Here is a 20,588-nt window from a genome sequence, read left to right as displayed (position 1 = left end):
ACTTCAACCTTTCAAAAAACGTCATGAAAATATGATCTGTTCACCTAATGCACAGTAAGAAGTGGTTTAGCCCAAGAACACGAAATTTTCAGAGACAGGAGGCAAAGCATTTGTTTCCATTATAGCTTAAAATAGATGGAGCAAACATCTTTTTAATGTAGCAGCCATGATGAAGTAAGAACATGTAAGATCGATGGGATAAGTATAGGATTCTAATTCCAATTAATATGAGCACTTCTAAGTAGTATAATTACTTTTCTTCTTTTCAAATCGTACAAAACTTGAGGACGCAGACAGAAAACAACACTATTATACAACAAATTTTAGCTTGATGCTATTTTCCCTTTTACGTTAAATTCATCCTTCCCTGTTAAAATTCCATTACAGTTTTCTTTGTCGTATGGTAGTCCTTTTCACTTTCACCTGGCGATTTCAGTTGGAGGGACTGGTGGATGGGGGAGGAGGGGAGCCTTTATGCTTCACTGTCATTGTGCTAGAGTCAATAGTGATACCTGAGTCAAAACAAACTCTAAAACAAACAGCCTATAATGGCCAACTGAACTGTATTTGTTTGTGCCCCTTGTACCATGCAATGTTCTCTTTGTAATTTGGGGTACAAAGGATGGCAGGAGAGACAAACAGATATGTTGTACACACACACACACACACACACACACACACATATATATATATATATATATATATATATATATATTTACTCATCATAAATCACTCTCATCTTAAATGTCAGGACCAACTTGCCTAGCCCCGGGCTCCTACGCTCCTCATGGGGCAACGTAAGATTGGATGATGGATATATATATATATATATATATATATATATATATATATATATATATATATATATATATATATATATATATATATATATATATATATATATATATATATATATATATATATATATATATATATATATATATATATAGTGGACCCCCTATGGATGGGCTCCACCGAATGCGCTGAATAAGGTAGCACAAAAATTACATTTCACGAGAAAGTATGTGGGAGGGAGGCGAGATTATTTGCCACAATCTCGCGAACCAAATATGAATTCTAATGTTAATGATTTTACGGGCACAACTCCTGGATCTTCGTCTATTAAAGGTCAAACCGTACCGCCTCCTGCGTTCATTGGCACTGTGCCACGAAAAGTGACTAGAGAGTAGAAACTGTTGTGACATATTACTGACTGGAACACTAAACAAATTTAAATCCATGAAGATCTCTATGTACTATTAGCCACAAGTAGTCTTACACACCTCATATTTGCCTCTCCCAGTTTTCATCTTGTAACACTGACCCCGTGTCCAGATGTACTATATCCTATGTTCCCCGTCTCATTTTCCCTTCACATACTTCTAGCTATTTACTTGCCCTGGGACGATATTCTATGAATAGTGTAATTAAATCTCTCCATTCAGCCAAGTTTATTTACTCTGATATTACTTTCGTGTATAAAGAAAATTGGTCTCTTCTCCCCCTCCTTCCCTCCCTCTCTCTTTTTCCCTCATACTCCCTCCCTCCCACTCCCCATTCCCTCTCTCCTTATCCTCCCTTCCTCTCTCTCTCTCTCTCCCTTCCCCGTTCCCCCTATTCTCTCTTCTTTCCGTTCTGTCTGTCTGTCTGTCTCTGTCTCTGTCTGTCTGTCTGTCTCTGTCTCTGTCTCTGTCTCTCTCTCTCTCTCTCTCTTAGTTCAGTAAATCCGTTCAGTAAATCAAGGAGTGTATTCATCAGACACAATTGAATGCAATTTACTAAATGACCATATTGCCAAAGCAATTTTAGGAGTTGCAGCACTTCAGGGGATTGTAAATGAGACGTCCATCATTAACAGTGAGATTAATTGCCATAATACAACATGGTTTTTACTGGTGTGACATTAATATTTAGAGTAAATATTCGACATTTTGCCCTTCAGTCTCAATGCATGCCCATCGCAGAAGTGACACACATGTTCCAAAACTCATGGAGTGTTACGAACACGTATCACACAGTCTTGCACACGACGCAGTATATCCTCACGGTTTGGAACCTCTGTAGCATATCTTTCACTTTCAATGTGTCCCCATAAGTAGTAGTCAAGGGGAGTGATGTCAGGTGACCGAGGTGGCCATGACACTGGGCCGCCTCGCCCTATCCATCGTCCAGGAGACAAAACCTTTAAGTAATCCCTTGTTATTCTAGCATAATGGGATGGCGCACCATCATGCTGAAACTACATCCTTCGCCATATTCCAATGGGCAAATCCTCCAGCAGCAATGGCAATGTGTCCTCAAAAAAATGTCTGTATGTTTAACCTGTCAGTCGCAGGGGTAGAAGGTATGGGTCAATAGCATAGTTAGCAATGATGCCTGGCTATTCATTGACTGCATGTCGCATTTTGTCAATAAATCTCACTGTTAATGGTAGATGTTTCATTTAAAATCCCCTTAATCCAGTACATTCCTAGCACACCTTTGAAGTGAAGTAACTCCTAAACTATTGAGCTTTGACAACATGGTCGTTTAGAAATTTACATTCAGATGTGTCTCAGGAATACACTCCCTGACTTACAGTACGTATTTACTGAACACCCTATCCTCGTATATATGTTACGGATATTTTGGGAAATTGGTCATTTTGCTAATTTCCCGATCAAGTTGCAAAGAAACCAAAAGCCTGGGAAGTTTGGTAGGGTAGGTTAGGTTAGGATAGATCAAGTTTGCTTAGGAAGGTTATTTTGCAGTCTTAACCTAAGCTAACCTAGCTTATAATAACCTAACTTAAGCTAACCTAACCACATCTAACCTATCCTAACCTAACCTATCCTAACCCAACCTAAAACTTTCCCGAGTTTTGGTTTCTTTGCAAACTGTCTGGGAAGTTTGCAAAATGACCGGAATATATATATATATATATATATATATATATATATATATATATATATATATATTGATATTGTTAGATAGATTAGAATTGTGGTCTATAATACCCCTCCACGTTTTTCGAATTACAAAACCCTAACACACTCTTCTGAAAACTAATTTTGGTTACACAAGAACACATGAATGATTTTTCGAAAGCTATTGCTCCCTGGCTCCTTTTGTTATGAAGTGTATCAGTACTTACAACATATCTAACCCTCGACAAATATACAGTCTGCACACCTGGGTCTGATAAGCTTCAAAATAATCACCAATACTGAATCCAAGTTTATTTGAAAAGACCGATGTTTCTAGTCAATATACCATATTTCATTATATCACATCTTTCTTGTGTGTGTGTGTGTGTGTGTGTGTGTGTGTGTGTGTGTGTGTGTGTGTGTGTGTGTGTGTGTGTGGAGGGTAGGAGGCTTGTATAGTGCATACATACAAACATATACACATGGATACATACATACAAATTTGGAGGAATGATCTGACAGATACACCCGAAGATAATTATATACCCGGACCGTCTATTCATTCGCGGATCGGGAGAGGAACAGACTGGATAGACAGATAGATGGACAGAGATAAATGGGTAGATAAATGGACAAACAGACAGATAGACAGATAGATAGATAGAGGTAATGAAGATAGACAGGATTATAAAGAGAAGAGTACATAGAAAAGCTGGTAGATAGGTTGACAGAAAGACAGATGGGCTGACAGAAAGACATGGAGATACACAGATACACAGATATTTAGCAATTTAAGTAAAAGGTACACCCCAGGATAATCCACGTACTGTCACTTTATTCGCGGCACGGGAGACGCGAGGACAGACACGCAGATATATACAGCACATAGCTAGACAGACAGACAGAGAGATGGATGGAGAGTTAGACAGATAGACAGATATAGAGACATTTGGCGATATATGTAGGCATAAAGACATACATCAGAAAGTAATATATCCCCGCATCTTCAATTCATGGTTGGAAAGCGGGTCAGCCAGGGTATAGATCAGCAGTAGCATGTGGGATAGCCAGTTCAGTCGAGGTAGGACGCAGAAGAGCCGTGTCAGAAGAAGAAAAAAAAAAAGCTATGGAAAAGAGAGGCAACGTAGATGCCGGACGGAAAATGTAAGATATGAGAGTCAGGGAAAGGTAAAATTATACGGAAAGAGGGAAATGGGAGAAAGGAAAAACAGGAAGAATATGAATATATATAAGTGAAATGTGTCAGTGCCTCTTCTGTTTTTAGACAAAAGCATTGGCTGAAAAAGTGTCCAATGAGTGTGACCGGAGAGAAAAAGTGACTGTGAGACAAAGGGAGAGGGAAATGACTAGATAAGAGGAATTGAAATGAATAGACAAGAGGAAAGGATATGATTAGACAAAACAAAGCTGTGAGACTTAGGAAATGGAAAGCTGGAAACTCAAGAAAAATAGACAGAAATATAGGCCATACGAAGTATATGGCATGAAAGAGAGGAAGAAAGCAATGGCAGAGAGCAGAACCGTGGCGCTGGTGAGAAAGAGCTGGGTTGGGTGGCAAGGGGGGGAGGAAAAAGTTATGAAAACATCTCTTACAAAGAAAACAGCTAATGGCTGAGAGAGGAAGAAAAGAGTATGCTGGAAAGAAACAGTGGGTATGAGATGTAGGAAAACGTAAGAGTATGAGGAAGGGAAGAACAACAGACGAGAAAAACATGTTAAGAATATGAAAAGAATCCCAGGAAGTAAAATTATGTAGCAAATAAAACGAGACATTAACAACGAGACGACCCAGATAGAATATCAGGAAACAAAGAGAGGATGTGAAAACAAGGAAACGATTAAAAAAATAAACAATAACGACAGTGAAAAAATAACTAGAAAAACAGTAGTGCGCGAGATTATACTATCATAGCAAGGAATTGTGGGATCCAGAAAACCTTAATGTTCTGAGAGAAAGAAAAGATAGGAATCGGGGTAGAAAAATCATTCGGTAAAGGAAACTGGATAACGGAAAAACTAAGAAAATTCATTAAAGTTATTCACACAAGAACATGAGAGGAGAATAACATGCAAGCTACTAAAAGCACTGACAAAGGACGCACTGACTGAGGAAGGGACCAGAGAGGATGTCCGGAGAAGAGGGGATGGAAGGGCAATGGACGAAAAACAACGACATAAGAGGAACAAGAAAAAATAAGGACAACAAGTAGAGATACCAAATGCCCTACACATACAATCAGTGTTACCAGGGAGAGAAACAAGACATTGACTGATAGGATTCATGGATAATTTGAGAGTAAGAGTTAGATGTGAGACAAATGAGAAAGGAAATCATTAGGCTAAGGGAAACTGGAAAGCAAGAAAGACAAGGCAGGAGTATGAAAAGACGGAGAGAGGAGAGAGAGAGAGACACTGCCTGGGAGAGAAACCTTCAACGTTAAGGTCAGAAACTTAGGAGAGGAGATATACAGTATTGTATAGGATAAGGAAAGTGAAAAGTACTGGAAAGATTGGGAATAGGCCTACACAGAAAAGAAATACAGCCCGAGAGGCAATTATGAAAATTATTCCGGAAGCGAGAACTAGGAGTCAAGAAAAAAAAATCATTAAGAGGAGACATTCGAAGGAAGTGTTATGAGAGAGAGAGAGAGGGAGAGAGAGAGAGAGAGAGAGAGAGAGAGAGAGAGAGAGAGAGAGAGAGAGAGAGAAGAAGAAGAAGAAGAAGAAGAAAGAGATACCGACTTAGCTAGCACGAATATCTTCTTAGAAAGTGGGGGTATAAGGAAAAGGGAGGGTGGAAAATGACAAAGTAGTAAAATGGCGTGGAAAAAAGATTTCAAGCAAGGAAAACGTGTAAAAATAATATGCCCGACGAAAGTGAGGGAGACTGGACGCTGGGGGAAGCGAAGAAAATGACAAAGAAAATGGGAGAGGTAAGACACAAAATGAAAGTTCAAGTGGATGTTCAGACAGAAAGAGGATGGAACAGAAAGTGAAGAGAATTACGTAAGAGGAAGGTCGAAAAAAAAAAACTGCTTAGAGAAAAACAGACAGGATTATCAAAAGACCTCCACAGAAAGGAAGAACTGGCGGGGAAAGAAAACGTGGATGTGCAAAGGAAAACTCGGGCTTAGAGATAAAGAGAAAGAAATAAGTAATAAAAACCAGATGCGAAAAGTCCTTGAGAGACAATGTTACGAAGCAGGGAAATGAGGTACCCTCTGAGGAAGCGTTGATGTTCAGAGGATGAAGGAACAAGAATATGACAAGGAAATAACTGAGAGAGAGAGAGAGAGAGAGAGAGAGAGAGAGAGAGAGAGAGAGAGAGAGACAGACAGACAGACAGACAGAGACAGAATGGAACAGACAGACAGAATGGAATCACTGAGAGGAACAGCCATTGACTACCCTCTTTTGAAGTGCTTTCTAGTGAAAGCCTCCCATCCACACACACACACACACACACACACACACACACACACACACACACACACACACACACACAGAGTCGAATAAGGCCTCTGTACAGTCAGCGACTGAGTACGGTTACTGAAAAGTCGGATCAACACATCTAGCCTCTGTGAAGTTATTTTAGCAGGAGTAATGAAAGAAAAACAATCGGGAGCCGAATGCTAATCGCCCGCCAGAATATGCTGTTGGCCATTATATATTTTTTTTACGTGTCCGACTCTGGGCAAAGGCTCAGGGCCAATTTCTTGGGGGCAGTGACCTATCCCAAGGCCCAGTAGTCCTCCTACACCTCCACATGTCACCACTTCGGCGCTAACACCCACCGTCCATATTGAATACATGCTAGGGCTGTCTCATACAGAACTGGTGTACTGGTATTAGCGGGGGTACTTTTATGACATGTCGGCGGGTCATCTGGTAGATCAGGAAAGTCTGCTTTTTTAGGAAATTCAAATCCTCAAACTGTTCCCTGCCCCAGCCGGGATTCGATCCTGGGTCCATCAGGACTGCAAGCCGCCTCTCTACCGATTCAGCCACCGCCTCCCCCCCCCCCCCCGAAAAATATTCAACTGTTTATAAAAAACATGAAGAATAACTTTAATCTGTTCGTCTGATGCACCTAATAACGTCGTGATTGTTGTATAATAGAAATAAACAGAGTACTGTACTTGCCCTAACAAACCGGCAACTCTCCAAGAGCATGAGAAAGAAATGTTCAGGAGTCATGTAATCAAATTCTGTTTTCCCTCGCTAGCCGTTTAAGTTGCCATTGACATTATTATGTAAGCGTATGTTGAGTCACGGTAAGTATATTGTTTATCTCTATTATAAAACATTCACAAAACTATTATGTGCATCAGACGAATAGATTGAAGATATTCTTGATATTTTTTATAAACAGTTGAGTATATTTTTCCCTTGGAACACAAGAGTAAAATGTTTATATACAAATGTTTATCAATCGTCTTGCAGTGTTTTATTTTACGTCATTGCTAGCCAATCAGGAGCCACGAAACTCTTCCCACCTGGAGCATTGTGATTCGCAGCTGCATAGGCGGTTCAGATTCCCTACAGTTGGCTTTTGGCAGCCATTTTGGTGACCACCCCGATTGCCCATTTTCGAACTCGTCCAAGATTTTGTCTATATCTTCATGCCCTGAAGGTTTCATGTTGATAGCTCGAGTAGTCCATGAGAAATAATGGGAACACACACAGACACACACACACACACACACACACACACACACACACACACAGAGGTAGGTAAAAGCATCATAGCTCCGCCTTGGTAAAGATGGGGGATAATAATAGCAAACTTCCAAGACTGATTATTGGACGAAAATAGGAGAGAGAGAGAGAGAGAGAGAGAGAGAGAGAGAGAGAGAGAGAGAGAGAGAGAGAGAGAGAGAGAGAGAGAATATTTTTCATATGAGACATACGGAAGTGTTAGACACAGTAGTACTGAACATACATCTTCGAAATACTGTCAGTACCTAACGGGATCCAACCCTTAACCCCACAGTACACCGCTCTATCCACTCCCTCTCTTCTATCACTTCTTGTCACTCCTTTCTCAATTTTGTTCTTCTCTCTGTCTCTCTGTCTCTGTCTCTGTCTGTCTGTCTGTCTGTCTGTCTGTCTGTCTCTCTCTCTCTCTCTCTCTCTCTCTCTCTCTCTCTCTCTCTTCTGCATCGCTCCCTTGCTGTACTTTTCTTAGAACATATTCTCAGAATCAGCTTGAATCATTTTCTTTTTAAACCCTTCACTTCAATGACTTTTTTTTTTTTTATATATATCTCGAGACGTCTTATATTATTAACTACAATCGTCTGGTTTAGCAAGATAAAATGAAAACGAAGCAAAAGTACATTCTGGTATAGTTATTCTAACTTCCCTTAAGCAGTGTAAAATCTCTAACAGGCACTCCCTTCCTTATTTGACGCACCCCTCCTCTCCTTTGTTTCATCAAGAACCTTTCCAGAAACTTTTCCATCTCATATCCATATACCAAACCAGTTTCACCACCTACCTAAGGCTTTGTCAGATGAAAGAAGTCATCGTTGCTAGTTTATTTCCTGGGTGTTCGCCAATCATTAAAACTAAGCTTAGATGTTAATAAATCAGAGTCTAAACAAAAGCCCCTTCTCAGTACTCGCCTTATTAAGGTATATTAATGTAGCCATCACCAGATAATTTTGTTCTCACTGGCAACACTAAATTCAGCCCACCAACAAGGAACTCAGCCCACCCTGCAATGTAACGCCCCATACCACAACACACTTCCTCACTTCGTCCACCAAATTATAACAGCACAAACAAACCTTTAATATTATGACAACAAAAGATCACTGAGAGTACACGCTTGAGATGGTCGGATTTCTGCAGTCAAATGGGCTCAAGTCGAGGTGACCAGGCTAATACACAATAAAATATATAGATAAATAAATAATAAAAACAACAACAACTACTACTGCTGCTACAATGGCAAAAACAACATTTACAACTACATAACTCCTCGTCGTCCTCCTCCTACTACTACTATAACAAATCAGAATCTCTCTCTCTCTCTCTCTCTCTCTCTCTCTCTCTCTCTCTCTCCAAGCCTTATTAAAGAGCTCATCCATTTCTCCTGCAGTGCTTCTCTGACTTGCCCACGAAACCGTTATTCCAGGAGGTGTGTAAGGGCGTGTCTGCATCACACTCACGTGTTTATTAAAGTCCAGTATACTCCGGTGCGCCATAAGACCACTGCAGCTTCTTCAGGATAAAGGGAAGTTGCAGTTAGTAGGTTGTTTATTTTTTTAGTTTACCGTTGTTACTCTAATCTTAATGTTTTGTTTTTCTTTTTCTTTGTCCTGTCCGTGCTTTTTGTTTAGTGGGAACCTGGGTTTGGATGACGATGACGATGATGATGATAATTGAGTTGGTGAGAGTTGAATACGATGTTCTGGCAGTATTGATAATTGTGAAAGTGACAGGGAAGCAAGTTATAATGGTGACAATGACGTTCTTTTTGACGACTGCAAAGATGTCATTGATGACGATGATGATCGTTTCAATTCGTATTCAAAGGCTCCAGCAAGCTTGCAACCGTCGGCCTTGGTCACCAAATGACGGCTCTCCATGATCCTCGATCTTTGGCAGCCTCCCTATTCAGTCCCTTATCCTTGAAGTCACACTGTATGACCTCGTCCCAGGTCTTTTTCTGCCTGCCTCTCGCAACCCCACCCCCAACGTTCACACTTCACACTAGCTGCACCCAACTGTCATCTCGCATGCTCTCCATCTCAATCTGCCCCTCCTCATCACAGCTTCAATTCTCTCCAGGTCCATCCTTCTCCTCAACTCTTCCATTGTAAACCTAGCCGCCCCAGGTCTTGCATTTCAGAACAGACTGCACATTCATCTAATGACTGTCCTTTCTGTACGTTTGAGCCTACGAATATCCTCTTCCTTTATTGCCCAGGTCTTACCACCAAACAGCATTACACTCCTAACACATGCTGCATACAAAGATCCTTTAGAACGGAGGGAGAGCCCTCTGAATGTCAGGAGAGGCATCAGCTTCCTGAGCTTCCTCTAAGTACTCCTCACTTTAACCACAGAACCAGCTCCAGCCCCACCTCCAGCACCTAACATGTCTCCCAAGTAATAATGCACTCCACATGTCTCCCTGACATACCACACTCATGAAATCAGCATTAACTCAAAGTACACCTCTAATATCACTACATCTCAAACTGCACCCACTTATCACGAACATTGTACAAAATGGAATTACTTCCAACTCTCTTGTGTCAAATCACACATGGCAACTCTCCCTCTTCTCTGACAGTACCCCCACTAACTTTAAATACCATCATCTTTCTTTTATCTACTGTACATTTACTTTCAACCTTGTACCCACATACCATCTCTCCACTTCCTAAATCTTTACTCTGTCTCCCTTTCATTCTTTGCAATCAACACCAAATCATTGGCATACAAGTCCATCTCTAAGTTCACGTGAGAGGGCTTCAAGCACCATGATTAACCACCCCCCATCCCGACCACTTTTCCACCGCTGACTCCCTCCAATCCGGGCCATTTTTGGATTTTTTTTTTTTTTTGGCTCAAACCTCCGCTTTTGGTGAGAAACATCGAAAAATCATAGAGAAATTGCTCACCTGAGGTTTAAAATACTCGATACAGGTAGCAGTACCTCCTCACCTTACTGTGTTTTCTATCAGGCTGGCTCCAAAGAAAAAGAGTTCTATGGGAGGCAAACCATTCCACACCACTCATAAACGGTTTTTATTTATTTATTTGGTACGAATTTATATGTAGTACGAGAGAATATTGGTTTTCACACAGTAATATAGGCAATATAAGCATTGTTTCACTCATGAAATGCATCAACATACCTGACCTTTTTTTGCCACAGTACCTGATCATCATTTCTGACTGTTTCTTCCTCTAATGCTATGTAAAGTTTGTCCACATTGTCGTCGATTGGGGAATCATCCTGGTCCTGAAATTCATACCGTGGCATGACATGGCTATACTGGCCAGGTCACTGGTAACAGGTGAATTGCTGAGACAATGGCGTGCAGGGGGGGGGGAGATCATGCTGGGTAAGGCATTGTCCCTGCTTGGCATCTTGTAGAGGAAGGTGTCCCTTGTATACGTACCAAAAATCACTCACAAAAATTGAAAATTGTGCAAATTAGGGACCTTGCAATTGATTCGTGTTTATGTACATCAACAGGATTGGCAGTGACAAAACGTGTGGACGTTAATTCACGTCGAAGGAATGCTGCAGGTTAACAATAAGAGGCTCAAGACTGACCCCTGATGCACACCAACATTCATGGGAAAATTATTACTCAAATCTCCATTCTCTCTCACCTGGGCACATACATAACCATAATCACGCTAACTACCATTTCTCGATCCCAAGCTTTCTCACAGCCCATTTCACCATCTCCTTCCTCTCCAGGACAACAAAATATTTATAACCCCCCCATTTTTCGTTTTTTAATTTTACTCCGTGTCCCCCTTTTTCGATATGGGGTAGAGGACTTAGGTTTTGGAGCATGCAGCACTATATGACCGGACTCGAACCTCCGACCCTTTGGACAAAGCGCTCTAACCCACTTAAGCCACGGCTGCTACAACGAGCTAGGTAACTGGAGAGCACACCCTTTCCTGGCAGGGCAGCTTATCCCAGCGCGATGCAAACTCACGACTCTTGGGTTTCGGGTCAGACAATCAGCCCCTGAGACACCATGCCCCCTTTCTTTCCTCTTTATTTTTCCTGAAGCTGTAGAACAATGAATACGGTATCAGTGGTCTGTTGCCTGGCATAAAGCTAAACTGCATCTCTTCAATATTCAATTATTCTCCAATCATCCATTCTAGAGCTCTCTCCATTACCTTCATTATCTGGTTGAAAAGATTTTGTGCCTCTGTAATTTCCTCTTTTCGCTGCATCACCCTTCCCTTTGTACACATTTATAATCACCCTCTTCACCCAATCATCTGGGACAATGCACTCATATATAATCATATATATATATTTTTTTAAATAGTAACTAACTCCACTCCTATATCTCTTAAAGAACTCAACATGTCAGCAGTCAACCCAGACACACCTGCCACCTTCTCCAGCTGCATCCAGTCTATTGCCCTGCTCACAGTAGCAGCGTCAATCAAGGCCAAGGACCAAGTACTGGATCTACAGACTCCAAACCTTCCCTGTTCGACAAACTCCTCATTCAGCAACCGGTTATAATGCTCTCTCCAGGCGTCTTTAATATCCTCCTTATTCACCACTACCTTTCCTTCATCATTCTTCACACACTGTTCACCTATGATATCCCTGTTTTTCCTCTTCATCTGATTTGCCACCTTAAATATCAAATTCTTCCTCTCAATGATATTTAAGTTATCCGGTAAAAGTCTCTGACAGATTTTGTTCTGTATGTCTCTTTTTCTGGTCCAATATTTGGCAGTCAAGTATTCCTCTTTCTTGCCATCCCATTTCCATTCCCAGAAAATCCTTCTTTTCTCCTTAACTGCAGTTTCTACACCCTCATCCCATCACCACGGTACTTTTGTCTTGGGTATCCCCTTGTCCATCCACACATGGAATCATAACTCTCAGGATATTGTTCTCAAGACTTCTGTAATATTCATAAACACTTCTGACAACAACTCCTTGTAATAATAATGATGATGATGGTAATGATGAAATGTTTAAATAATAGTACAAAAAATGCTTGCACATATTTTCTTCTTTATTGATGCGACTAAAGATAATGCAACCTAAGCTGCACAAATATATTCGTTTTGTGACCACGCTAAAACGAAGCAACACATATTCCTTAGTGACGGTGTGTGTGTGGGGTGGGGGGGTATTCAATCTTTTAGTCAGGGAGCCAACTAGACATGTCAGACACGAGACAGACTGAAACGCACAAGAAAAACCTTCTTGCCCAGTAGTTCTGGCCAACATTAAAAAAAAAAAAAAAAAAAAAAAAAATTGCGTCCAGTCAACACTTTTAACACTCCTTTTTACAATGAAATCATATGCAGCAAGTGTTGTCTTCAGTTGGATGAGTGGAAAAGAGTATGTAAAATAATGGTGGTCATGATCATAGTCAACATTAGCCAGTGACAATCAGTTGCAAGACAAAGCACTTTCCCAACTTTCATCATTCTAACCTTATTGGCTTTTAAACTGTTTTATTCAATCCCTGCAAAGCAGTGAAGTATTGTTTCATCAATAGGTGACAGTTCATATTATTCCTTTTCATAGAAGGAATACGTACCATACTCGTGCAATGAGGATAATAAGGGGGATTGTACTATTTTTAGTTTCTTTTTCGCCCATTATACATTTCCATATTTTAAATTCACTGAGGGTGACATAACGAGATAACGAAATGTCAGAGGTTTATTAGTATATATGATAATCGCTTTAGATCTTCTTTTATAGTTCATAACATAATTTCTAACGTTCATGATATATATGTGGAGAAAGGGGTAGTTAGTAGGCTGCTGCTGGGTGAGCCTTGGTTGTGGCATATCTAACATAACCCCCCTAGTCCCACTCTCCTGATATGACGTGTGTGTGTGTGTGTGTGTGTGTGTGTGTGTGTGTGTGTGTGTGTGTGTGTGTGTGAATTTTGCAGCATTCTCTGTCTTTAATTAAAATTTTTTCTATGCTTTCATTCCTTTCTTGTTATAGCGAGACAACTGTTTTCAGCTTATGGTCAAAATAGGGTCCAGTGAGATCAGGTAAAAGTTCTTGTAGCCTATTCCAAAACATTACTCATACCTAAATTAGAATCAGGGGTAGGTTGCAATATACAGTAGTGACTCTGGCCTTCTATCCTAAACCTTCTGAGTGAGGGTATGGTTAGGAGAGGGTTCAGTCAGGGCTGTGATAAGGTCAAGAAGAAATGAGGTCAAAGTTCTTGTGTCCCAAACCATTATCCAACACATAAATCAAAAAGAGGTAAGGCTTTGGTATTGAGATATTAGCCATAATAACCTACCTCTTTAGAGTAAGAACAAGGGAATGGTTGGGTCGGGATCAGGTAAAAAGTACGTCAGGTCAAGGACTAAGTGCCCCAAAGCATTATCCTCTGCAGCAGCGCAAACTAGTATATGTGCATACTCCCCTGGAAGCAGTATGAGACCATGACGGTAGGTGTTTGGAAACGAGAGCTGCTACAGCTCGAGGTTGGTAGCCCTTTAATAATGCGGGTGACGTAGGGTTACATACGTCGATTTATAGGGATACTTTCCCTTGCATTCGTTAACTATGGTTGTAATACTGTAAGCAGCTCAATGAAGTCCATCCATCTGTTTATCTATTGCCAGACGCCTCAGTCCTGTAAGGGGTGGCCACAAACAATCGCCTCCATGTAGCCCTGTCCAATGCCACTTCACTGCCTTGCTCCCAGCTCACCCCCACCTCTCTCATATACCATTCCACCCCATCCTCCATCTCATCCTCGGCCTCCCCCTCCCTCTCCTCCCCTCCACCTCACTCGCATACACTCTCCTGGTTAGTCTCTCGCACTCCATCATATTCACATGGCCAAACCACCTCAGTATATTTCTCCTAACGCTCTCTATCACATCCACATCCACACCACAACGCTTCTTCATTTCCTCATTTGTCAGTCTGTCTCTCGATGTGACTCCACATGCTCCTCTCAGACAACTCATTTCCACTGCTCTCACTCTTATGAAGTCACTTCACAATATTATACATTAAAATGTCAATTAAAACATAGGTATAACGGGACTTGTGAAGGCCTACTACATTCCGTTTCAGTAGTAGTCAATATCTTACATAAATATACGTAGCAGTATACCATCTCTCCTCCTACTGATACGCAATGAATATGGCATCTGTGATGCTGTTAATAATGTGAAAATGTGATATCGCTACAAGTAGGCAATTATTTGGTTTATAACAGCACTAGGTTATTTCGTGAACCTTGTTCATGAATTAAGAACTCGGTCTCATGATTCGATTATGTTGCAGAGAGTCAAGACAGATCATATGTACCGCATCCAATAACCTTGTGTGCTAGATTATTACATAACCTACATATGGGGAGTGGTAGTAACTATCTCCTACACTGTGAAACAATAATCATACATAATATTATGGGTTCTACCATAATTCTCATATGGTTACACACCCAGCGTGTTGGGAAATAAACAGATATGTGCAAAACTACACGTGTGAACTCTCACGAGATATCACTCATCAAACGCAGAATTTTGGAAACACTGACTCCCTCCTGCACAGATATTTGTTTGAGGTACTGTCCGTAAATAAGTAGCAAGTTATATTTCATGTGTTTTTTCTTGCCCTGTTACCGTGAGATGATTGCACTATCTTTATGGCCAATATCAGATTAAATGAGGTCAACATGGGGTAACGAATAGATCAGTACAAGGTTCACTTGCCCTAAATCATCACCGAACCCGTAAATTAGGATTGGGGCTAGCTTTCGTGGAATCCAGATTAATGAAGTGTCTCTACCACACTCCCTCGCATTTTCATTAGCTGTAATGTATGATGCCTACTATATAAAGATGTGTACTTAATATGAGCTAGGAAGGCTGGCGTGAAATGAGAGAGGATTTTTTTGGGGGGTGAGGGGAGACTTTTTTTTGGTGGTAAATGATTTTCCTCCATCCAGTGTTAAAGAAATGAGGCTTATGAACTAGTCACTGCATTTGTTTATATATACATAAATATACAGTAGGCTCGCACAGTGCGCGAGAGATTGGGCGGTCCACGACCTCGCGCACTGGGAATTCGTGCACTGAGAATACATAATCTTATGGGAAAAATTACATATGGGCGGTACCCCCTAATACCTGGACATTTTTTGGTCCATAGAGACATAAAAAAGGTCAAATTTTTCAGACATTGTACTACAGATATAGCTGCAATAACAAAAATATGGGCAGTCACCTTAACAACAGTAGACAACAGGCCTGATGGATTTAAACAACAAGAGTTCTGAGGTGCGGCAACGCACTTACAGTGCCCCCGCCACCACCCCGGCCGCACCACGCTTGTTTAACAGTTGCCAATGTTGTATTATTCCAGGCTTTGACGAAAAAATTTACGGCCTGTTGAATGTTCCATTTCTTCCAGAATGCAGCAACAGTCATTATGGTGGGGGATGCAGGTATGCCAGGTGAAGCAGGTGAGTCAGGTGGGGCTGTGAAGGTGGAGAGGGAGGCGGCTGGTGAGTCAGGTGGGGCAGTGGAGGACGGCGGTGGGCGAGTCAGGGGAGGTGGTGAGGGGAGGATCCTCCCTCTCCTCCTCGCTACTGCTCACATTTTCGGCAATTTCCTTCATCTCTTCTTGTTTGTTTGTTTCATTCCTCATCTTGTTATGGACGTATTGGCAGTATAACAACTTGGTATTCACGAAATAAACGTCATTATTATAGAAACTGGGTATCTATTCTAACTTATTGTTATTGCCGAAAACGTTATTATTCAAGCTGTTATTGGCGGTATCTTATTGTAGACTCCTCTTGAGCACCTTCCCCATGAGCCTCTAGGTCACTATTGGCGCATTGTGGGGGGGGGGGTCGTGTACTGATGGAAAATGGCGTTTCTAAGCCACTTCCTGCCTCTACCTCGTGTTTTGTGGGGTAAACTCGCGGATTCAAGGTTTTTCGTTATGATTTTTGGTCACTCACGCACAATGCGATTCGCGCACTGTGATGACGCGCACTGGGCTAGCGTACTGTATATATATATATATATATATATATATATATATATATATATATATATATATATATATATACATATATATATGTGTGTGTGTGTGTGTGTGTGTGTGTGTGTGTGTGTGTGTGTTGCTTCTCCTCTAATGAGAGATAGCCAAGGAAGGACGACACACTCCCCCCATGTGGCGGGGGGGACACAATCTGGCCGCACTATGGGGTGGTACTACTACTCTGCGGTCAGGTTGTGTTAGGAAGAATACTGCCACCGTATTCCCTGCGTGTTGTAAAAGGCGACTAAAACGGGAGGGATGAGGGGACTAGGGACCCCCTCCTCTGTTTTTTAGTTCCTAAAAAGAGACAGGCCAGAGAAAGGGATGGGGGATGCAGTTATCTCCGCACCCTGAAGATTGGGTCTATGAATGTGCGTGGATGTAGTACGATTGAGGCTAAAAGGGAGGTGATTGGGAGAATGTTTGTGAGAAGAAAGTTGGATGTGTTAGCTTTGAGTGAAAATAAGATGAAAGAGAAGGGTGAGTCTATGTTTGGAAGTGTAAAAGGAAGATTGTCAGATGTTGACAGAGGAAGGGCAAGAGAAGGTGTGGCCTTCTTAGTGAGTCCGGAAGTACAGCAGTGTGTGATTGAATGGAAGGAGGTGTCATCGAGACTGATGTGGGTGAAAGCAAAATTTGAATGTGAGTTGTGGGTGTTTGTGAGTGCATATGGGCCTGGTAGTGAAAGGGTTGAGGAAGAGAAGGAGTCTTTCTGGAATGATGTTGATGAGTGTCTGCAGAGTTTTGAATATGGTAATGATGGGAGATCTGAATGCTAGATTGGGAAATGTAGCAGTTCAAGGTGTAGTTGGTATGCATGGTGTGCCTGGAAGAAATGAAAATGGGGAATGAATGATAGGGATGTGTGTTGAGCGAGAGATGATGACTGGAAATACGCTGTTTGAGAAGAAAGATATTTATAAGTATACATGGGTGAGACTGGAGGGTGGAAGGGTTGTTGATGGAGCTTTGATGGACTACGTGGTTGTGTCCAGGAATGTAATAGGAAGATTGTTGGATGAAAGAGTTCTGACAGGGGAGGTTGGAGGTATGTCTGACCACTACCTGGTTGAGGGAAAGTTAAGAGTAGGTAAGAGATGGGTGAGAGCTAGGAGTGTTAGGTGTGGCAGGGAGGTTTTGAAAGTGAGTGAGTTGGATAAAGGAGAGAAAATGATAGAGTATCAGGAGAAATTGAAAGATGAGTGGAATGCAGTGAAAGATCAGGAAAATGGCAGTGTGGAGGAGGAATGGCAGTTGATTAAGAGTGCTGTGGTAGGGCATGCAGAAGAGGTGTGTGGTGTGAGACGTGTGGGTGGTGGTGTAAGAAATGGAAGTGAATGGTGGTGCGAGAAAGTAAGTATGGCTGTGTCTGAGAAGAGATGTGCATATGAAGTGTGGCTGCAGAGGAAGGATGAGGTGTCATATGAGAGGTATAAGGAAAAGAGGAATAGGGCGAGAAGGGCTGTGCGTGATGCTAAAGTGGCATCAGATGAGAGGTGGGGTAGGTGGCTGACTGAGAATTTTCAACAGAATAAGATGTTCTGGAAGGAGGTGAAAAGGGTGCGAAAGGGAGAGTCTGGGAAGGAAGAGCGAGTAAAAGCAGAGGATGGAAGGATGTTATTTGAGATGGATGAAGTAAGGAAGAGATGGGCAGAGTATTTTGAAAGTGTTAAATGTAGAGGAGGAAAGGTTGGCTGAGATTGTGGCGGATGGAAGGGTGCAAGGAGTAAATGTGTTGGGTGAGTTGAATGATTCTTTGATCACGAACGAGGAAGTGGAGAAGGCAGTAAAGGAGATGAAAACAGGGAAAGCTGCAGGTATGAATGGGTGTGCTGTGGAATGCCTGAAGGGTGGTGGACTGGTTAGTAAGATTGTTGAATGTGCGCTTTGTGAAAGGTATGGTGCCAATTGACTGGGCAAGTGCTTGTGTGGTCCCATTGTATAAAGGCAAGGTTGATAAGTATGAATGCACTAGCTTTAGGGGTATAAGTTTGTTCAGTGTTGTAGGTAAGGTGTATGGCAGAGTGTTAGTTATGAGAGTTAGAGATTGTACAGAGGGAGTGATTGGTTGTGAGCAGTGTGGCTTTACGAGAGAGAGAGAGAGAGAGAGAGAGAGAGAGAGGATGCGTGGATCAGGTGTTTGCTGTGAGACAAGTGTGTGAAAAGTATTTATCGAACGGCAAGGATGTTTTGGGTATTCATGGATTTAGAGAAAGTGTATGATAGAATTGATAGGGAGGCTTTGTGGACTGTTTTAAGATTGTATGGACTTGATGGTAGGTTACTAAAAAGGGTGAAGAGTTTTTATGTAAATAGTACAGTGTGTGTAAGAGTGGGAAATGCTGTGAGTGATTGGTTTCCTGTGAGAGTGGGGCTGCGACAGGGATGTGAGATGTCGTCTTGGTTGTTTAATATTTATATGGATGGTGTTGTAAGGGAGGTGAATGCAAGAGTTTTAGGTGGAGGTCTGAGTCTGGTGAATGTTGATGATGGAGAGTGGAATCTGAAGCAGCTGCTGTTTGCAGATGATACTGCACTGGTGGCTGATTCAGAGGAGAGATGGAGACAGTTGGTAGAGGAGTTTGGAAGGGTGTGTGAAAGGAGGAAATTGAAAGTAAATGAGAATAAGAGTAAAGTGATGAAGTGTACGAGGTTGGTAGATGGTAGGGGGATGAATATAGTTTTGAATGGTGAGTTGCTTGAGGAGGTAGAGTGTTTTAAATATTTAGGGTCACATGTTGCTGTGGATGGAAGAATACTGTAGATACAGAAGTAAAGTTTAGAATGAATGAAGTAGGAAAGATGCTGGGAGGAATGAAAAAGGCATTAGATGTCATTCGCTTAGAATGGATGTAAAGAGAAGGCTGTATGAGGGTGTTGTGGTACCGACTGCATTATATGGGGCTGAAAAATGGAATATGGGTGTAGCAGAGAGGGAAAGTTTGAATGTAATGGAGATGAGGTGTCTGAGGAGTATGTGTGGAGTGACGCGTATGGATCGAGTGCGAAATGATGAAGTGCGATGGAGAACTGGAGTTACTTGGGAGATGGCCGATAGAGTTGAGCAGAGGGCGTTGCGATGGTTTGGGCATATAGAGAGAATGGATAATGAGCGATTGGTGAAAAAGATAACTAGATCTGATGTGAGAGGTATAATGCTAAGAGGGAGACCACGAATAGGATGGATGGACAGTGTGAAGAGAGTGCTAATTGTGAGAGGGATGTCTGTTGAGCAAGGAAGAGTGGCTGTGCATGACAGAAATAAATGGAGAGAAGTTGTGAATGAATAAATGATGACGCAGCCCTGAGGGGATATTCTCCTGCATTTGGTCTGATCAGCTAGTCAGGTCAGGTGCGGGTAAGGGGATGGGTCTATTATGATGTGGCAGGGGTAAACCAGCTCTGCTGTCGGGTCATGCTGCGGATATCACTGATTGCACTGCACAGTTGACCCTTGTGCGGTGTGGTGCAGTGAGGATCTGTCCCTTCTCTCCCATGGGGCTAAGATGTGAATGAATGTGTTTCAATGAATGAGTTTGTCCTGTCTCGGCTACCTCCTTTTCCTTCAGGGAAGCAGCCTATATATATATATATATATATTTATGCGAGGAAGAAGGAACCAAAGGCCATGAGCCCGCAGTAACAGTTCCCTCCAAGAGAAAAACAAAATACAATAGAGAGCCAAATTCAAGATCCGATCATTTTGAGATGCCTGGACACACTGCGTTTGAAAGACTGGAGATCATAGGCAGCAGGAAATACAGACAGAGGGAGACAGTTCCAGAGCTGACCTGTTGCATAAATGAAAGACTGGGAGTAACGGTTAACTCTTGCATTAGAGAGTTGGACAGAAAAGGGATGAGAGTTTGCTGCCAGAC

Source organism: Coenobita brevimanus, chromosome 30, assembly GCF_032717465.1.
Source record: "Coenobita brevimanus isolate Jiangsu-jjx chromosome 30, ASM3271746v2, whole genome shotgun sequence".
Classification (NCBI taxonomy): domain Eukaryota; kingdom Metazoa; phylum Arthropoda; class Malacostraca; order Decapoda; family Coenobitidae; genus Coenobita; species Coenobita brevimanus.
This window is presented reverse-complemented; position numbering follows the sequence as displayed.